Below are 19960 nucleotides of genomic sequence, written 5' to 3' on the forward strand. Positions count from 1 at the left end.
GCATGTCCGCCTATGTGTCTCAGTTCAGGTATATGAATGGCACCAAGAGCAAAATTCTGGCACATTGTAGGCGATTCTTGCCATCTTTGGACACCCATGGCAAATGGGGTCCAATTGACAATATGCTAGCCCTGAAGGTAAATACTGATATATGGTTAACACCTAACACATCTGTGGGTCATAGGCTCCAGTTTGAATTATATAAGCTCAATGCCTGAATATACTGAGGACTGATCAATTATTTCATATTGCTAATAAATGTTGTTTCTCAAAAGCTTTGCAAAGCCGCGTTTGACATCACCATTAAATGATGTTTTGAGCAGCCTTAGAAAACACACAGTAATCATACATGGAGCAATCTACTAATTATCATGTTTCTCGAATACAGAACAGTGACAACCTCATCCTTATGGCTCAATCTTCAGAACTGGTTCTTCTACATCTGGACTGGACACTCCAGACTTTACAGGAACTGAGTTTCATAAACAATGTGAAGAAATCTATTTTCCCCCTACCCAATTGCTGGAATTCTTGAGTCTCCAGACTGATTAGCTGAAGAGTCAACTTCAGCTTTCCAAACACAAGATATGAGGCATCAGGGAGCAACCGAGGTCCATTACCAAAAGTGTCATTAAGGGTGATTGCAAGAACAGTGGGCCTGCTGGCCTCATCAATGCAAGCGATATTCCTTTACCCTCTTAACTGCAGAGACCCTTAATGTCAATTGATTCAACACTTGCAGAAGGGACTGACGTATACAGATCGAGTTTCATTATCCGAAGAAGCCGACATGGGCTCCAAGTCCTTTTTCACAAGTCGAGACATGCACTAGTGCCTGCTTGACCCCAAAAAGCACCTGTGCACTATTACTGATCACTACACGATATGCCGTCACCACAGCGCGTGGGCTGCTTAGCTTCTGGTGAAGGCAGGCACCTACCACCACTGTAACAGTAGAGCTTTGGGTGCCTCTCCTGGCCCAACAAGACTGCAACCCGCAAGACAGGCCTATGACATGGCGCAAACACATGATCCATATTTGTCTATGACAAACAAAAGAAGCATCAGGGATCCAGAAATGAGTTACAGTGGGTACTCAGAGCAAAGGTGCATGTCCATTACCATGGAAAGGACTATTCCGTCCCAGCAGAGGGGAGGTTAGGCAGCCACTCTCTACTCCTGAAAAGAAAATATCCCAACCCATGAAGAACATTCAAAAATTAATTGACTTGTGTCAATAGGGGGAATAAGAAGTGCATAGACGGGTAAAATGCATAACTGAATGAAGGATAACCATTTATTTTTCCCTGCATAGACTGGTACAGTGCTACCTTTATTTGAATGAGTAAATGGGTTAAGAAAAGGCACCCATTCATCAGTTTTTAAAATGAGGACAGTAAAGAAAAAAGGGGGTCCCTAGTCAATGTCACTGAAATTATGGAAAACAAACAACACTTCCTGGGGTGTTACAGTTCCCACCTCTCCCTAATGTACGCAAAAAACGTACTTGCCATAAACAATTAAAAACCTGCAGTGATTTGGTTCTGAATAAATTAAGCATGTGTCACCCTTTGCCTTTCTTCATTTGTGGAACATAATTTAATATAAAAAAATAAAATTAAAATAAAATTTATTCCAATGTTTTAAGATTTCAGACAGTCATGTTTCTATAGCTTAAAAGTCTACGTCTCACAAGTAATCATTCTGGCAATCAAGTACAGTGCACAAAATTGCTGCCCTCAATCAGCTGTCATCCAATGAATAATTGCCACTTAACCAGCAGGCAGAGAATCACCATATACTTATATTTGAATGTTTTACGCTATTAGATTCAACGTTCTTATAAGATATGCATTGGTAAAATCACAGACACAAGACAGAGACATCTATATCATGATGGGATCATTCATTTCACTTGATGCATTCGCTTCATGGACAGCCAACACATGTCGGCTCTTCTAGATGCAGGCCCGAGGCTTTTTAAAGGCAGCACAAGACCAATAATTGCCATTCTTTAATATGTACATTTCCGAGAAATAACTTTGCGTACACACTGGTGGGGAGAGCCACTGAAGACTAGAGCCAGATGCCTGTCTGTGGTTCAACTTGAGCCTTAAGACGAGCCAAGCTTTAATGTGCCTTCTGCCTGCCACGTATGATCAAATCTAATGCCACATAAAAACAAAAAAAACAGGAGACGGAAATAGATACTAATCTAATGGCTAAATGGCAGAAAGTGCAATCAGAAAGCCTTGGAATTTTCCTGGCTTCCCTCCTTGACCGCACTCTGAGATCCTAGGCAAATATTGTATTTCCCTGTGCTTCCTTTTTTACCTTCTTGAATTCGAGAGCACTTTGAAATACGTGAGCTCAGGATGTGTGCTGTAGAACCACCTCTCTTGTGACTGATTTAAATAGACTATAATGTTGCGTCACCTAAGATTATAGGACACATAAAGGACGCTCATAACAACCACCTGACTCTTAATTCACTACTGGCAAGGTGGCAATGGGGGAGGATCCATGAATATTTGTAAGTTCATGTTTAGTGTCACTGTTCATTTTGTAGAAAGTTGGCTCTGTATATACAATACCTAAATGAAGTATAGTGTGCACAGAGTCCAGTGGATCCCCAGAGGCTTAACCGAGGCTCAGGTAGATAATACTTATGCTCTCTTTTGTGGTCGTGTGGTCGAGCCGTTAGGCTTATCAGAGGGTAGTGCTAAGCGTTTGTTGTACAGACGGTCAAGAAATGAGGCACAAACTCAATGACTAACTCCAGTCCAATGTTTTACGTATCAAAAAATATATAGTTACTTTATTTCTAGAACCATAAGGATCTTTGTTGAAGGTAAGTACAGTTTCAAGCATGTATCACTTTCAACTATCAAATGCACTTTGATTGAAAAATTACAGTTCATACAGATTTCAGGTAAGTAACACTTTTCAATAGCAAAAGTAGACACTTAGTACACTTAGCTCACTCGAGCCAGTGAGCGGACGAGCTCTGTTTGCAGCACATGCATGCCAGTGAGAGGTACTGAAACCCAAGAGGACTTTTGGAAGCATTTCCAGCAACCCCAGAGATAAACCTGCTGCTCTCAGCTGATGAAGGGCTAAACCCACAAACACGTGTCCAAAGATATACAGCACTAGCTGCACCTACTAAGGTGAAAAACTACAGACTACTTAATGAAGTAAGAACAAATTTGAACTACATTTACCATGATGCCATGGGGCTGACTGAATGCTGGAGTGTGAGGCAGGGTGCTCACAACTGTTTCCTACTTAGTACAAATACCATTCAAGATAATGCAGACCTAAAAGGGATAAGTACATACAAGGTTTATAGGTAAGTACTGAACTTATGATCCCACTCTTCGGGGATTAGGGTGTCAACAGTATAGGGTTCAGATTGACACCAAGGGTGCACCACCAGCAACACATGGCCGGCTGGGTGCAGAGGTCAAAGTTGGTGTCAGGCACCCAATGGAGACTGGGGCGCTCAGAAGAGAACAGTTTGCACTCTGCACCTGTCCGCCCCTGTGCCGCTGATGGTGTATGCCTACCTGTAATGCTGCCCCCCCCCCCCCCCCAACCCTCCCACAACCCCCCCCACAACCCGTGCTGACATAAATCTCTTCTGGATCATGACCCGTCCCTGCAGGTGCAACACAGCACTGGGTGCCCAAGGCGATTCTACAACGATTTCCGGTTGCACAGCACAAAGAAGCTGCAGGCTTGAACCAGGGAAGTTGGTGAGGTGAACCAGCAGCTGGACAGGTAAGTTGGGATGCCACTGGATGTCAGTGGACTGTCGGCTGGGTTCCTCAAGGACAGGTGCAGGGGTACCTTTAGGCCTCTGAAAACTTCATTGGAGCCAGTCATGGTCGGGGGGGGGGGGTCCTCTGGATTCAGGCTGCAGGTGTTGTCATGTTGGTCAGGAGGGGTCCACACAGGATGGACCAGAGGTCAGAATCCCCTCAGGATCTTCTCTGGACTGGTGGGCCACCTGGATAAAGGCTGTGGGCGTCTGGTGCAGAGTGGGCAGGAATCGCGGATCCAGAGGGCTCTGGAGTCCTTGTTGGAGGATTCTTTGTTGACAGGGCTGTTGTCCTCTGGGGGTTTGTAGAGGCCGCTGGGCATGCAGGACAAGTTGTCTTTTTGCAGCAGGAGTCATGAAGCTGCAGACAGGCTGGGGCCAAGTCAGTTATCCTCTGGCGTATTCACTGCTGGTGCGGCTCTTCAGTCCTCCTTCTTGAGGTAGTCAGGAATCTGAAGAGCAAAGTTCAGGGGTGAGCCTTAATACTAGATGTTGGGGCGTTATAGAGTCCAGAAGCCAATGGCTACTGACCCTGAGGATGGCTACACCCTTCCTGAGCCCACTCCCTTTGGGGAGGGAGGCACTTTCCTAACCCTAGTGGCTGTCTCCTTCCAAAACAAGATGGGGGATTCTGCAGAGAGGGGTTCACCTCAGCGCTGAGCACCCTAAGGGTGGTCCCAGATGGGGTGGACACTCCTAATCACATTTACTAATTTTGCTGCTGGACCTGCCGCAAAATGTGAGGCTTGGTCCGGGTATCTTCACTAGTGTGAGTGCCCTGAAGCAGCAGACCAAAAGGCAGGAGCCTTTAAGGCTCACCGACAAGTGCTGCTGTCTTGCAGGGGGGAGGTGTAAAGCACGTCCACCCAGAGAAGGCTTGTTCCTGACTCCCAAGAGCACAAAGGCTCCCACCCCATGGTGGTCAGAAACTTGTCTGGTGATGGCATGCTGGCACAGACTGCTCAGCCACACACTAGAGAGTTGGGTGATTTTGAGGGGACATCTCTAAGATGTCCTCGGTGTGCCTTTTTCAATAAATCCAACACTAGCATCAGTGTGGGTTTATTGAACTGAGAAGTTTGATATCAAACTTTCCAGTCTTCAGTGAAGCCATCATGGAGCTGTGGAGTTCATAATGACAAACTCCCAGCCCATGTACTCAATATGGCCACACTGCACTTACAAGTATGAACTTAGACACTGTAGGGACATATTGCTCATGCAACTATGCCCTCACCTGAGCTATAGTGCACTTTGTCGTAGGGCTGTAAGGCCTGCTAGAGGGGTGACTCACCTATGCCGCAGGCAGTGTTTTGTAAGCACTGCACCCAGGGTTGGGTGCCAGGTTGACTTTACCTTTTTCTCTCCACCAACTCACACAATCTGCAATGGCAGTGTGTGTGTTTGATGAGGCGTCGGTTACGGTGGCATAATACATGCTGCACCCCTTCGGGACCTTCCCTGGTCACAGAGCCCTTGGTACCTCTTACAAGGGACGTAGCTGTGTGCCAGTGGTGGAAGCAATGGTACAGTTTAGGTAAAGAACATAGGTGCTGGGGTCTGGTTTGCAGGATCCCAGCACACTTGGTCAAGTTAGCATCAGATATCAGCCGAAAATGCAGAGTGTGGGTGCTGACCATGCCAAAAGGAGCACCTTCCTACATATCACTTTTAATAATTGCCTGTTAATACATTAGACTATATCACTGCATCAAGTAAAAATGCTCATGTATGGTAAAAGAAAAAAAAAAAAGCACTTTCATGAAAGGCAGTTTGTGTGGTAAACATTGTCAGGGCTCCGCTCGTGCATGGGTTTTGATTGCCCAGCCAGACCCTCCGCTTTGTTCAGGCTCGGCTCCCTCGGTTAATTTGTTGGCTTGCCCATCACTCCACTGGTGTTTAACTACACCCAAGAAGGGAAGTACTGAGGGACGTGGCCAGCTGCAGCATTGTGAAACCTGCAGCTCGGAGCTCAGACCCCCAGGAACATCATCATACTAAAAATGTAGCCTAAATTTGCACATCCAATCTTCAAAGGTTAACAGCCATGTTTAGATTTGTTGACTTTATGATAGCCCCCTCTCTTGCACTTTGGAGTGCTGTTGCTGTCGTTTGCAGACAGACCCTGATAGTAACAAACAAAGACTGTGCCCTACTGGGAATAGGTAGTGGTGAGGAGAGATACAGGAGCCGGCGCTGCTGAGGTGAGGCTCCCCTGCCACTGCTGTGTTTGCTCACGCCAAGTGGTGCAATCTGTGCTCCGGACAGGGTCAGCCTGAAACAAAGGTAGTCTTGGCAGTCTGAGGTTTCGTGGCTCCCGCTGATGGGGCAGTAGTGTACTAAGTGGCCCTAGAGAGCTGCTGAGGAATTACTTGAGAAGCAAAGCCAGGTGCATTTTTCTTTTCCCCATTCACACCACTTTGAGGCAGTGAGACAAAGCTGCATGGCTGACTGGAGGGCACGAGGAACACACTGGGAGGGAGATGTATACACTGAAAGCAACCAGGGACATCAGAACTCGCGAGTCACACTCCCACACACCTGAACTTAAAACACAAAGTTGACTATAGAGCACAGAATTCCACGCATCCTGGAGGGTGGGCTGAGAGGGACTTGCAGCCCGGGGCTGTTCCACTAAAGGGGCCTCAAGTACAATGGATCAGCTAAAGCAGGAGTTGAATCTTTCAGAGTTTTTCATTGTTCCATAGACTTGAGCACCTCTACCTTGTGAGGTATTGATCAGACATGATGTGCCGGTGTAGGTGGCACCGGCCAAGATTGTTTGGGCCAGAGTTCAACAGCCTGAGTGAGATGCAGTTCACATTGTTTCTATACATGCCATTGCAATGCATGGCAAGGAACTGAAAGGAGGTATTAGGAAGGGTGGGGGCTGCCTGGACAGTAGCTAAAGTGCAGATGGCGGACACTGACACTATGTGAATGGTCACCTGGATCTGCAAGGGCCTGAACAATTACAGAAAAAGGGAGAGAGTGGGTACATACCTGAACAAGGGGGTGGAGGGGTGTCACAGGAGCACACTTACATGAGATATACCGCTTCTTACAGGCCTCGAAAACTCTTCTCGCCCATTTGCTAAGGTGAGTTAGATTTTATCAGGTTGAGCTATTTTTAGCGCCTTTTTATCCCTTCTGGAGAGTGAACTTATGCTGGAAAGAACAGGTGTTCTGTTCATTCATTGAGTGAATGAGCAATAAAGACCTTTAAATCTTTTATCAACACAATTGCTGTCTGTTCAAGGCCAGAGGTCAAATGTCACCTTGTTTTTTTACTAATTGTTGCTTAGCTTATTCTGGAAAATTGTGTTTACTTTTTTCTCTCGTTACAATTAGAGGCTTTTGTCAAGTGAGCTGTCTGACAATCATTGTGAAGCAATAGGCTGTAAGATGTCAGTTTTTTTTTTTTCTAACTCAACATTTATACAGCTTGTAAAGAACATTTTTGTAACTCTGAAGTGTGATGCAAACAAGTATTTAAATAGGAGCTAAACAAATCAGAACACTTTAATTGGTGATGTTCAAATGACAAATATTTGCAGGCACTCGATTTCCAAACATTGTACACTATTTGGTTTTATCATTAAAACTACCCAAGTGGGAAATGTTGTGGTCATTTCAATGGAAAATCTGCTGACTGCAAATAAGTGTGCTACCACTTCATACGTTAGTTATGTATTTATTAAAAGTAATAGTTTTTAAACACGATTTGAGAAACATTCCTCCACCCGCCTTGATGACAGTGCGGTTATTGAACTAAGAGGCAAGTCAGCAGTCATGTGTGTCCTATATACAGCTAGATTTGTTTTATATATGGATCAAAGGTTTAGTCTATTAAATCAAACAAAACTTTTCCGGACAGCCGACATCCTGAACTTGCATATTTGAAGGTGCTCTCATATGTGATAAAGGAAGTTCAGTAAATTAAAGTATTTGACAAGGACCACATAATTTGAAACCAGTTTAGGGGTCAAGAGCATTATAATTAGGTTGCGTAGATTATTTAAGTCACTAGACCTGCAGGTCTAGTAAAATTTTTGTGATTTTCCTTGACCTTTCCCTGCTGAAACGGACAAACTCCATAAGAAATGGAGGGGCACCTTGTATTAGGTTGGTTACAGCTCCCATGCCAGAGGAGTTGGGGGTTTAGCTGGCACCATAGGCCCCTTAAGATGGCTTGGTTAAGCAAACCGACACCAAGAGGCAGTACGTGCACTTACACAATCGCCTTAATGGTCACCCCCCTGATGGTAGTCGGGCTCTATGACCTCAACAATGATGAACAGACAACTGGTTGACCCAAGCTCCATCAAAAGAAGTACTTCAAGCATTGCAAGAGACCATTCATACTGGAAGCTGTCATTAATTTCTGCTGAACTTTCCTCATGTCAGACATCCCCACAAGAAAGAAAGACCTGATATTCATAGGGTCCGGATTTAAAACAGATATATAGACGGTGTCTCTTCCGGAGGAAAGGATGCAGCAGCTACAAGACTCATTGAATATTTGGTTTCATCTGGACTGAACTTCAGTGGATGCTGATGAAGCTTCAGGGTCATTGTAGGAGGCTGAAAAAGCAAGATTAGTGGAGCACACTAAAAAAATCAAATATATCAATAGTTTAATGACACATTATATCTTCAATACAGTATTAGGGAATAAACAAATTACACTAACATTCACTATGAGGGTGTTGGTTCTCGGATCATATATAAATAACAAAAGAAAAATATATACAAACATATAAAATGTATTTATAACAAACAACATATGTAGCGCCAATAATACATAACAAACAGTGATGCAATAAATATAAAAAAGCACAAAGCAGTCAAACAATGATACAATAAATACAATAAGCAAAGATCATCAGCCGGCACGTGGCAAAACTATTAGGAATGAGGTTTGCAAAAGTTTTTTACCTCCTATAAAAGGGAGCACAAACCTACATGGCTCCCTGATAAAATGACTGGCTTCTATAGATGTGGTAACTGCAATATGTGCAATTTGGAATTCCATAAAACTTCTGAATTTAGTTACTATGGTAGTGATATATTTAGAATTTCAACTTTCATCAATTGTAACACTAAATTTGTGGTATATGTGTTGGAATGTGAATGTGGTCAAATATATGTGGGTAGTACCATCAGGCCCTTGAAAGAATGAATTCAGGAGCATATTAGAGCTCTTAGAAATTGTGATACGGCTTTACCAATATTACGACATTATTAAAAAGACATCTGGGTACACAAGTCCCATTCATTAATTATATGGGCATAGATCATACTCCAGCAAACCCCAGGGGTAGTAATAGGACACTTGACTTGAGAAAGAAGGAAGCAAAATGGATCATTAAGTTAAGAACTATAGAACTGGGGATGAATCTTGATGATGAACTATATCATTTCCTTTAACTTTGACCATGTTCCCATACGACACTAATAAGTAGCAATGTTATGAATTCATGTGGAAATCGTATTGTCAATTTGTTTGCATTTTTGTCACCCAAGGGTAGGTACGGTGGTGTATTTACTAATTGGGGCGTTAATTTCTGTATGGGCACCTTTAACATTCTTTGGTATTTTGTTTGACATTTTTCATTTGCCTCTTTAGGATTATATATGTGAGCTGATACTGGTTATTGAAAAAATATTCTTATTATGGGCATTTATCCAACTTATTGATAAGTTTGTTAGTTATTTATTTTTTGAATATTATACTTTATCAAAGGATTAGAATTCCAAGATGGCGGCTAAGTTTTGCTGGGACGTCTTGGTTTTGTGACTTCATGTCAGTAATGGGTGACTATTGCCCTAGTTTCAGTCTGTTTGACAAAGGTTGAGTAAATAAAGATGGCCGTCATGTACCTTAATTAGTTTTTCAGTCCTCTTCTGCTGTTTTTTTTTTTTTTTTTTTATATCAGCACATCACTGTTTTTCTTTTGAAGTAGTCTAATATAGGTTCGCAAAGTAATACAAAGATGGCCGCGATGTTTTTGTTTTGTTATTATATATTATATGATCCGAGAACCAACACCCTCATAGTGAATGTTAGTGTAATTTATGTTTATTCCCTAATACTGTATTGAAGATATAACTTGTCTTTAAACTATTGATATATTTTATTTTTTAGTGTGCTCCACTAATCTTGCTTTTTTGGTTTACTTTTTAGCATTCCGGTAATACACATCATGGCAATGATGTGTTTTAGTATATGAGCACCTGTAGTCGTTTGTAGATGTAGTAGACTATTTGATTATGCATTTATTTCAGTGTTTGTGTTGCCAGTTTTTTTTTTCCATTGTAGGAGGCTGGCCTGGTGTGTGGTGGGTACCTATGGTACTTGCACCTTATACCAGGTCCAGGTATCCTTTATTAGTGTAGTGTAGGCAGTGTCTAGAAGCCAGGCTCTCTAGAGGTAGCTGTGGATGAGTAACCGAGGTGTATCTAGGAGACATGCAACGCTCATGCAATACCACTACAGTCACACTTAGTACTTACACACATGAAAGAAAACACTAAGGGGGTCATTCCTACATTGGCGGGCGGCGACCCGCCGAATGACCGCACCGCGGTCAAAAGACCGCGGCGGCCATTCTGACTTTCCCGCTGGGCCGGCGGACGACCGCCAGAAGGCCGGCCCAGCGGGAAACCCCCTTCTACGAGGATGCCAGCTCCGAATGGAGCCGGCAGAGTCGAAGGGGTGCGACGGGTGCAGTGGCACCCGTCGCGATTTTCAGTGTCTGCTTTGCAGACACTGAAAATCTTATTGGGGTCCTGTCAGGGGGCCCCTGCAGTGCCCATGCCAGTGGCATGGGCACTGCAGGGGCCCCACGACACCCGTTACCGCCATCCTGTTCCTGGCGGTGAAAACCGCCAGGAACAGGATGGCAGTAAGGGGGTCGGAATCCCCATGGCGGCGCTGCAAGCAGCGCCGCCATGGAGGATTCCCTGGGCAGGGGTAAACCGGCGGGAAACCGCTGGTTGCCCTTTTCTGACCACGGCTTTACCGCCGCGGTCAGAATGGCCAAGGAAGCACCGCCAGCCTGTTGGCGGTGCTTCTGTCATTTTAGCCCTGGCGGTCGCCGACCGCCAGGGTTAGAATGACCCCCTAAGTGTTACAAAAATAAAAGTATTTTACTTTGGTGACACAAATACCAAAAATACCATAGAGACTATACTCCCTTAGGAGATAAGTAATACATAAATTATATACACTAGTATACAAAAATAGGCATAAAACAGTGCAATTAGTGAAAATCACAATAGTTAGAAATGGGCCCAGGGGGAACACAAACCATATACTAAGAAAGTGGAATGTGAAAGCTGGTCCGCCACCTAGGCAAGTGTAGTGTGTAGAGGAGAGCAGGGAGTACTAGAAAAGCCCAAAAGGTAGGCACCACAACCCACCCCAGCGATCAGGAAAACAGGAGTAAATCACAGTAAGTTTCTCAGAACACACACAGAGAAGTAAAGAACAATATTACAAACCCCAGAAGAGAGTGCAAGACACCAACAGTGGATTCCTGGACCAAAGGACCTGTGGAAAAAGGGGACCAAGTCCACGAAGCACAGAAGAGTCCAGGAAGGACAGGAGCACCAACCAACCCAGATGAAGGTGCAAAAAGTGAACCACTGGTGAAGACGAGACAGCACTGCACTCAAGAAGACGAAGTCGGGTCCCTGAAGGGTGCAGGTGATGTCCCACGCCGGACAGAGGATTGCAGTCGGGTTTGCTTTGGAGTCCGCCAGCAAGCCTTGGCACACGCAAAGCTCGCAGTTAGTGGAAAATGGCAATGCCGGGGACCAGGAAGAACCAGGTGGACTCTGCCCAAGAGCGGGACTCAGAGGGGGCCCTCGGCAACACAGAGAGCCCACAGAGCACCAGGCAGCTCCCACAGGAGTCTCTTAGGATAGGAACAGGAAAGTCGCAGAAGAGGCCCGCGCAGCACTACGAGAAAGACTTCCACGTCACCGGAGAACCACTCAGGGATCTGTGCGACACAGGAAGAAGTGCTGGGGGCTGGAGCTTCAGGATGCATGAAGATCTTGGACGAAGGCAGGAAAGGGCTTAGCTTAACCCAAGTTGGACAGTTGGAAGAGAGGATCGTCAGGACCACTTCACTCCACCACCCATGATGCAGGATCCATGCAGCCGGTCATCGTCGCAATTGGTGCCTGCAGAAGCAGGGGAGTGACTCATTCACTCTGAGGAAGATTCCTTCTTTCTTCTGATGCAGGCTGAAGACGGACTGTCCTCAGAGGATGCAGAACCGGGGAAATGTTGCAGTTGCTGGAAGGAGCCGGTGATACAATGTTGCAGAAGGCGTCTTGCTTCTTTGTTGCAGGGAGCAGAGGATTCCTGCTGGAGTCTTGCAGCCGAATCTGAAGAACTACCCAAAGGAGAGACACTAAATAGCCCTGGAAAGGGGATTGGTCACCTATCTAAGTGACCACTGATAGGGGTGTGGGGTCTCTGACGTCACCTGCTGGCACTGGCCACTCAGATGCTCCCAGAGTTCCCTGCCAACCTTGTATCCAAGATGGCAAAATCCAGGGACCCTCTGGAGGCGCTCTGAGCACCACCCCTGGGGTAGTGATGGACAGGTGAGTGATCACTTCGCTTTCCTTTGTCCAGTTTCGCACCAGAGCAGGGACTGGGGGTCCCTGAACCGGTATAGACTGATTTATGCAAGGAGTGCTCTTCAAATCATTTCCAGTGGCCTGGGAGGCTACCCCTCCCAAGCCTGTAACATCTATTTCCAAAGGGATAAGGTGTAACACCCCTCTACCAAAGGAAATCCTTTGTTTTGCTTTCCTGGGCTTGAGCTTCTCAAGCAACAGGAGGGCAGAATCCTGTCTGGAAGGTGGCAGCAGCTTGGGCTGCCTGGGAACCCTCAGAAGGCTGTAATGGCAGTACTGTGAGTCCTCTAAAGAGCCCGCAGAGTGTATGGACTCACACTGACAAACAGGCCAAGCTAGAAAAAGGCAAAACATTTAGGTGGTCATTACAACCTCGGCGGTCTTTTTACAAGACCGCAGAGGGACTGCCGTGCGGAAGACCGCCAGTAGTGGCGGCTTGCCGCTCGGCGTATTATGGCTGTTGGCTGCTCTCCGTCCTTTTGCGGACGGAGAGCCGCCAACAGCCATACTGGCAGGCGGCGGGGAATTGGAGGTTGCTCCACCTCCACCGCCACGCCAACAGAACACCGCCCACCGAATCACGTCCTGTGATTCGCGCAGCGGGGTTCTGTTGGCGGAGCAGCCCCCTTGGCTCCCGTCCCCTACCGGAGGATCGACGGAACAGGTAAGTCGATCGTCCGTGAGGGGGGTGGGGGGGTGTTGTGTGGGTGCATGGGAGTGTGCGTCTGTATGTAGAGGGGGTGTGTGAGTGCGTGTATGCTTGCGGGGGTGTTGCGCGTTTTGGGAATGAGTGCATGTATGTCTGTATGGATGTGTGCGTGTATGTTTGTATATGGCTGTGCGTGTCTGACTGTGTGTGGAAGTAGGCATGTATGTCGGTGTGTGCGTGTGTTGGTGTGTTCTGTGATGATGGGGGTCGGGAGGGGGGCCCTGCCACCTTTGGGGGGGTGGCAGAGGTGGTGGGGGGTGTAGGGGAGGGAGTCGGGTGGGGGAGACCCCTATCAGTGCCAGGGAAGGAATTCCCTGGCACTGATAGTGCTTACCGCCATGGATTTCATGGCGGTTCCAACCGCAGGAAATCCACGACGGTAAGCCGGCGGTATAGTAACGGCCGCCAGGCTGGAGACACTGGTCTCCAGCACGGCGGGCGGAACATAGAATCGGCGGATGACCATGGCGGTAACCGCCATGGTCATAATACAAAAAAAAAAAAAAAAAAAAAGACTGCCAGCCTGTTGGCGGTCTTACCGCCGCTTCTCCGCCTTCCGCCAGGGTCATAATGACCCCCTTAATGTCTGTGATCCATGAGACTCCAATACATGTTGTTATTTCCTGCTAAACTCAAAGTTATCAATGCAGGGAAAACACACTTTTGATAACCCCTCGGTTTGTGGTCCTGGCTAGTTACATGGTTGAAGAGTTTTGTTTACTGTGTGACTGACTTGCGGAGGCTCCCGGAAGAGAAGCCACTGATGGGGCCCTATCTATGACGACTATAACTAAGTTCAAAGTCCTGACCTGGAACGTGCGGTGCTTGGGAACATCGCAAAAGAGATCTAGAGTATTATCATAACATAATCGGCATGGGCTGCATGGATTCAAGAAATGAATCTCACTGACGACAAAGCTACTAAATTGGCTAAAAGATTGAGGGGACAGATGTACTTTGCAAACTACCCCCCCCTACTCTAGGGGGAGTTCTGATATGGTTTGCCCTGGGTGTCCCCTTTGCACTGACATATAAGGAAACAGATGTAGGGAGACGATATATAGTCCTACAGGGCAGACTGGATGGCGTAGATGTGATGTTTCTAAACTCATATGGACTGAACGTGGATACTGACTTCTGTTACGGGATTAGAGATGGACTGAATAACTGATGGCGAGAGGGACCACTGCCCGACACGAGGAAACACTAAACCAAAAATGATAGTGCAGTTGCGGTGGTCTATGACACTCTTGGGCTTCTGTAATATATGGAGATGCACACACCCAAATAAGTGAGAATATAGCGGTTACTCCCCAACACACTGCACATTCAGCAGGTTAGATTCTAACTCTAATGACTACACAGTAGGCTGCTCAGATCACAGAGGTAACAAACAAACAGAAACTGGCCCCAAGGGGGAAGGAATATGCCTTGACTTCCACTGCAAATCTAGATTGTTTTTCATTAAAAAAAAGAACCCTTTTATTTCAATATGGTATCTTTAAATTAATTCATTTTTTTAAAATCTTTTTTACATTTAGAATATATTTATCAATTAAAATAAATTTCCAATTTTTAGGTGCTCCTATAGTGACGGTGCAGTGAAAGTGATTACTGTGAATATTTAAAGTGCCAAAGTGTTATATACAATATATACAAAATGTGGTTAAAAAAAAAAAAAAGTTAAAAACAGTGATCTCAAAGATAACGCCTTAACTCCAGGCTTCTTGGAGTCACCTTGTATTTTTACATTAATCCACATCAAATTATGTCGAAGTTTCAACCCTATATAAAGACATGAATCAATAACGGGTCACCAACAGGACTGAAAGTTCCTCTATGCCGGTAGCACCTAAAAGCAGATAAAATAAAGATTTATTTTGCAATCTTTATATGAGAAATCTAATCCTCATCACAGATCTTTTTTATTGGAACTAAAAATAAATGGCCACTCGCATACAGATTCAAAGATTTTAGCATTGCTCTCCAAAAACGGTTTCCTAATGGCATTTAAAACACCTCTAGTCGTTTTTCCTACAGCAAATTAAATAACCTTTATGTAATTCAAAAATGTTAAACAACTCATTTTCTCATCCCTTAATTATATGGTATTTCTCAATGTAAAAAAGTTAATTTAAGGATCAAGTCCCATATTTTTCCGGATAATATTTGGGACAGTTCCCAAATATTATCCTGATAATATTTGTGATAAAATACGGACACACTTGGGGACCATCTTGACATAGTATATACTGATGCATATGTTCCTGAGGGGATACGGCTCTCGACTTATCTGTCGGGCTTACCACTCCTACGAGTGGAGGAACCAACGGCACAAGCGTGTGACACCAATCTTACGCAGGAGAGTGCAAGACAGACATTAGCATCCCTCCCTGGAAACAAGTCACCAGATAGCGATGGATTTTCAGCGACATTTTACAGAGCTTACACATCAGACATCACACTACACCTTCTAGAGGTATATCTTGAAGCAAAAGAGCAGGGAGTGCTTCCTCCTCCACTATGAGGGAGGGATGTATCCCCATGATACTGAAGCCGGGATCTGACCCGCCGGACCCTTCCCCTTCTTCCTATTGTCCATTCACAATGATAAATAAAGACACAAAGTACTGCACATCTCGCTATCTGACTGAGACCAACGATTTCTCAATTACTACACCCTGATCAGTGTGGGTTTATCCCCGGGCAAAACACAACCATAAACTTAAAGAAACGAACACATAATGCACAAGGTTGAAGGGTTGGGGAGGGGGGGGGGGGGGAGTTGGCGGCCGTGTCAGTGGATATTGCTATGTTCTTTGACACAGTGGACTGACAATACTTATCTGTACTGCAATTGGGTCCGGCTGCTCTGTCCGGTTTACTGCTCAGTGAACTGGACTTCACTGGTTCTTGCCTGCTGGGTGCAGGGAGTGATGGTTCTTGGCAAGTTTTAGATGGTTGGAGGTCCCCTGGTGTTTCTTGGAGTCCATCTGATGTCCAGTCGACCCCTCAGAAGCAATTGTTGAGTCCTGGGTGTAGCAGACAGGGTTTGGCACCTTATTCTTCTTGCAGCAGTCTTCTTGTGCCCATTGAATCTCATCTGCATGTCTAGAGATGCCCACTAAATACTGCATTTAGTGGGTGTTAGGGGGAGTATCTGGTAGTGGCCAATGGACCACTTAGCTTAGGTGGCTACACTCACAATGTGACCACTTTCTGAGGGAAGAGGGCACTTCCCTAAAGCTGTATCCAAGATGAAGGAATATACAATGAAGTGGTCACCTTGCATGCCACACCTGGGGGCATTTGGTAATTAATAAGATGTTACTTGCTAACAAATTATACATTTCGGATACAAGTCAGCAAGAGAGCACTAATTAAAGCACAGATGAAACTGCAAATACTGCACTACTTTACATGATTTGCCGCAACGCAGCTATGTGACCCAGGAGTTAAGGAGGTTTGAAGAGGCGTCAAAGGTAGAAAAAAACTTGAATGTCCGGCCTTCAGGGAAAGCAGAATTTCTCTTGAATAATAAATACGTAGGAGACTCACTTGAGTTTTGCAAGGCAGGAAAATACTCAAGAGGAAGCATGGCTGGTGCTGGGTGCAGATGGATCAGAGTTTGGCCTCCAGTGGGGTATTCATGCACACACCGGCTTTAAATGGCCGACTGGCATTGGGGCCGTGGCCAAAGGTTCCCAAGCAACATGAGGGGTACAGACAAAAAAATGAAGATTGGGAGATAAACCCAAAAGGGTGATGAGCAGGTCCTGATGTCAGAAAGTAGCACTAGGCATTGCACCTACTAAAATGGCATGATTAAAGTAAATCAAAATAAAACATGGAAAACAAACTCCTAACTATAAAATAAAACTGAGTGAATGGACACTATCAATATGAGCCAGGCACCTTGCAAAAAAGGAAATGAAATGTGCAAATATACTGTCAAATACCCAAGTAATCAACTGTTCGCTCCGAGTAACCAGTGCCACCACATCTCTGTACACAGTAGTTTTAAATGGCTGCCCAGCACCAGGGATGTGGGAAAATGGCCAAGGGCTGTCGAGCAACACGAAACATTGAGCTTAAAAAAATGAAAGTGGACCAATAAAGTTGAACGGGCCCAGCATCTACTGGGTTTTGGCACCCAGTTCCCTCACAAGAGTAGGCTCTTCCAAAGAGAGCCAGGCACCTTGCAAATACAAGGAAACGAAATGCTGAGATCCGCTATTAAATACTAAATTAATTCATTGTCCGCTCAGGGTAGCCAGTAGGTATATAACTCTGATTTAATGTGCATTTCAAGAGAGAGGAGATAAAAATGTACACGTTAACAAGCAGTCCCCCAGCAATCTCCTAATGGCATCCTTGCTCAAGCCTTCTAATCAAGGCATGTGACCCACCACCCTTAACCTCGGGCACTGTCCTGGCTGTCTCTATGCACTGGCGGCAGTTATTGTGATTAGATTTGCGACACACACCACATTTCTCTGTAAAGGGTGCAATAGAAACATCTGCTATCTACAGGTCTTGGAAACTGTGTGGGTTGGCAATGAAGGAGCAGATTGGGGGAGAACCCAAAAAGCAGCATACAAGAGAGACAGAAACAGAGGGTGGTGAGAGGCACACGATAGAGAGAGCGGAAGCCTATTTGACAAGAGAAAAGCATGGGGTGCATAAAGCTATAGCCATGTGACTTCACATGGAGGACTTAACCAAAAGGAAAGTAAAAGTGGGTCTTTAAAAGTGAGCAGATGGAGGAAGAAAGACTGAAGCAAAAGCATGGAAAAAAGACTATGCTACAGGGGAGGCATAAACACAAGAAGAGGGAGGAAAGCCCTCGAATAAGAAGCAAGAAAATTAGAGCGACTATAAAGACAACCAATGGAATGCAATTGGAAGGTTGCAAGCCAAAAATAACTTTTTGGTGAGCCCACAAAAAGGACTTTCGGAAGGAGACAGCTTGCAGTATCTGACAGACAACACCTGAAACTAGCAGCATTCCATGCTCCCAACAGATTCCTACAACTGAGCCACAACCAACTGTGACCCAGACGGGAACAAAAAGAGGAAACTGGAATAAAATGCCTTCAGTGCAGTGAACCTCTAGAGAACAGCAAGAGGTTGTGCCTGGTGGGTAACTGTGGCATCTTAGCAGGGGTGTAGATGCATCGAAGAAGCAGGGGTTATAACCTTGGCAAATGGAACTGTGTCTCTTGCCATATCGCTACACATGGAGCAACTGAAAGCCGTCTAGAAAAACATCATGCATGGGCAGTCTTGGAGAGAGTAGAAAACCAGAGCTGGGTAAAACTAGGACTCCTAGCTATGATTTGACTAATGCTACAGTGGTATCGGAAGGAAGGCTCGGAGAGGGCCTGGCTTGGCAGTGGAGGCTGGACTCTTCCCACTGGAGAAGGGTGTTTTGCATACATCTAGGTCTCATCTGCACAGAATAACTATGGACTCGGATGCAGCCCCGGGTAGTTGCAAGTGGCTGGGATTAATGCATTTCCCCAATCATTGTTTTGTTTACTTCACGCAGCAGATCACGTGAGCAGCATCTGGGTGCCTCCCTGTGCGTGGTGGAAGGGTAAAGTGACTGTGTGTTGGGTGGAAGGATGGAAAATAGGCAAATGCCGAAGACTGGATGGTTAGAGGTCAGATGGATGCCGAACATCTTGAAGAGTTGGTCATTGAAATGATGGATGGATGCAATAACGTGCAGGAAGGAGGGGAGTGGAAGCGGTGGACGGGTGGAGGAGTAGATTGAAGGAGGGTCGCATTTACTCGCCCAGTCCCGTTACAGGAATGTTTCAAACGGGGGGTATTTTCTGTTTCCGGCGCCTGCCTTGGTCGCCATGTCAGTGTGAAGGCGCCGAGTCCGCGGCTCGCTGCGAGGGCCCGTCCTGCCAGCCTGAGGGTCAGCACGGCACAGGGTGGGGTCGGGCCCAGGGCAGGGGGCGCCTCACACCGGCTCCCGCCACACCCCACAAGGGAGGGCCGCTCTCTGGGGACAGGGCGAGGGGCCCAGAACCACCGGAGGCGAGAGGGCGCCTCCCCGCTGCTTCCCCACCCGTCGGACCCCCGAGTGCGCCCCGCGGGCCAGGGCAGGAGCCGGCCCGGGCGCCTCAGACCCATCATTTCAAACGCCCGGAACCTACCTCGGCACCGACTCCCGCAGCCGCCATCTTGGGAAGGTCACGGAGGCCGGATATCCGGTCTCCGCGGCTCGCGAGTCCTCACACTACTTTTTTCTTTGCTGCGCATCCTCACTGGGCCAATTTCAGCCCCTACACGCAGGAGTGCTGCCTCTTGACGCTCCCCGTCCGACCCTGCCCCCCCTACGTCAGAGGGGGCTCGTTCATTCAGCTGCTTCCTGCAGGTGTCAGCTCGTGCGTCCGTCTCCGCTCCCCCAGCGCGGTGCTGCGCATGCGCGAGCGCTCACAGCAGCACAGATCCAAGCGAGGTGTTTAACCCCGTCGCTGCCAGTGTTTAACCCCTTCGCTGCCAGTGTTTAACCCCTTCGCTGCCAATGTTTCACCCCTTCGCTGCCAGTGTTTAACCCCGTCGCTGCCAGTGTTTAACCCCGTCGCTGCCAATGTTTAACCCCTTCGCTGCCAGTGTTTAACCCCTTCGCTGCCAATGTTTAACCCCTTCGCTGCCAATGTTTAACCCCGTCGCTGCCAGTGTTTAACCCCGTCGCTGCCAGTGTTTAACCCCGTCGCTGCCAATGTTTAACCCCTTCGCTGCCAATGTTTAAC

General features: G+C 46.4%; 1 protein-coding gene across 2 annotated transcripts in view; it reads right to left on the reverse strand.

Annotated features, from left to right (window-relative positions):
• Positions 1–19626, reverse strand: part of LOC138249648 (zinc finger protein 84-like) — a 30967-nt gene extending 11341 nt beyond the window's left edge. The window contains exons 1-2 of one of the 2 annotated variants that reach the window (XM_069203593.1): positions 19361–19486; positions 8254–8407 (exon numbers count right to left, since the gene is read on the reverse strand). The gene's annotated coding sequence lies outside the window, so the exon portion shown is untranslated. Of the gene's footprint in view, positions 1–8253; positions 8408–19360 lie in introns of both variants that reach the window. The other variant, XM_069203594.1, reaches the window with a different exon arrangement.
• Positions 19627–19960: the final 334 nt, after the last annotated feature.

This window comes from Pleurodeles waltl, chromosome 8, assembly GCF_031143425.1.
Source record: "Pleurodeles waltl isolate 20211129_DDA chromosome 8, aPleWal1.hap1.20221129, whole genome shotgun sequence".
Classification (NCBI taxonomy): Eukaryota; Metazoa; Chordata; class Amphibia; order Caudata; family Salamandridae; genus Pleurodeles; species Pleurodeles waltl.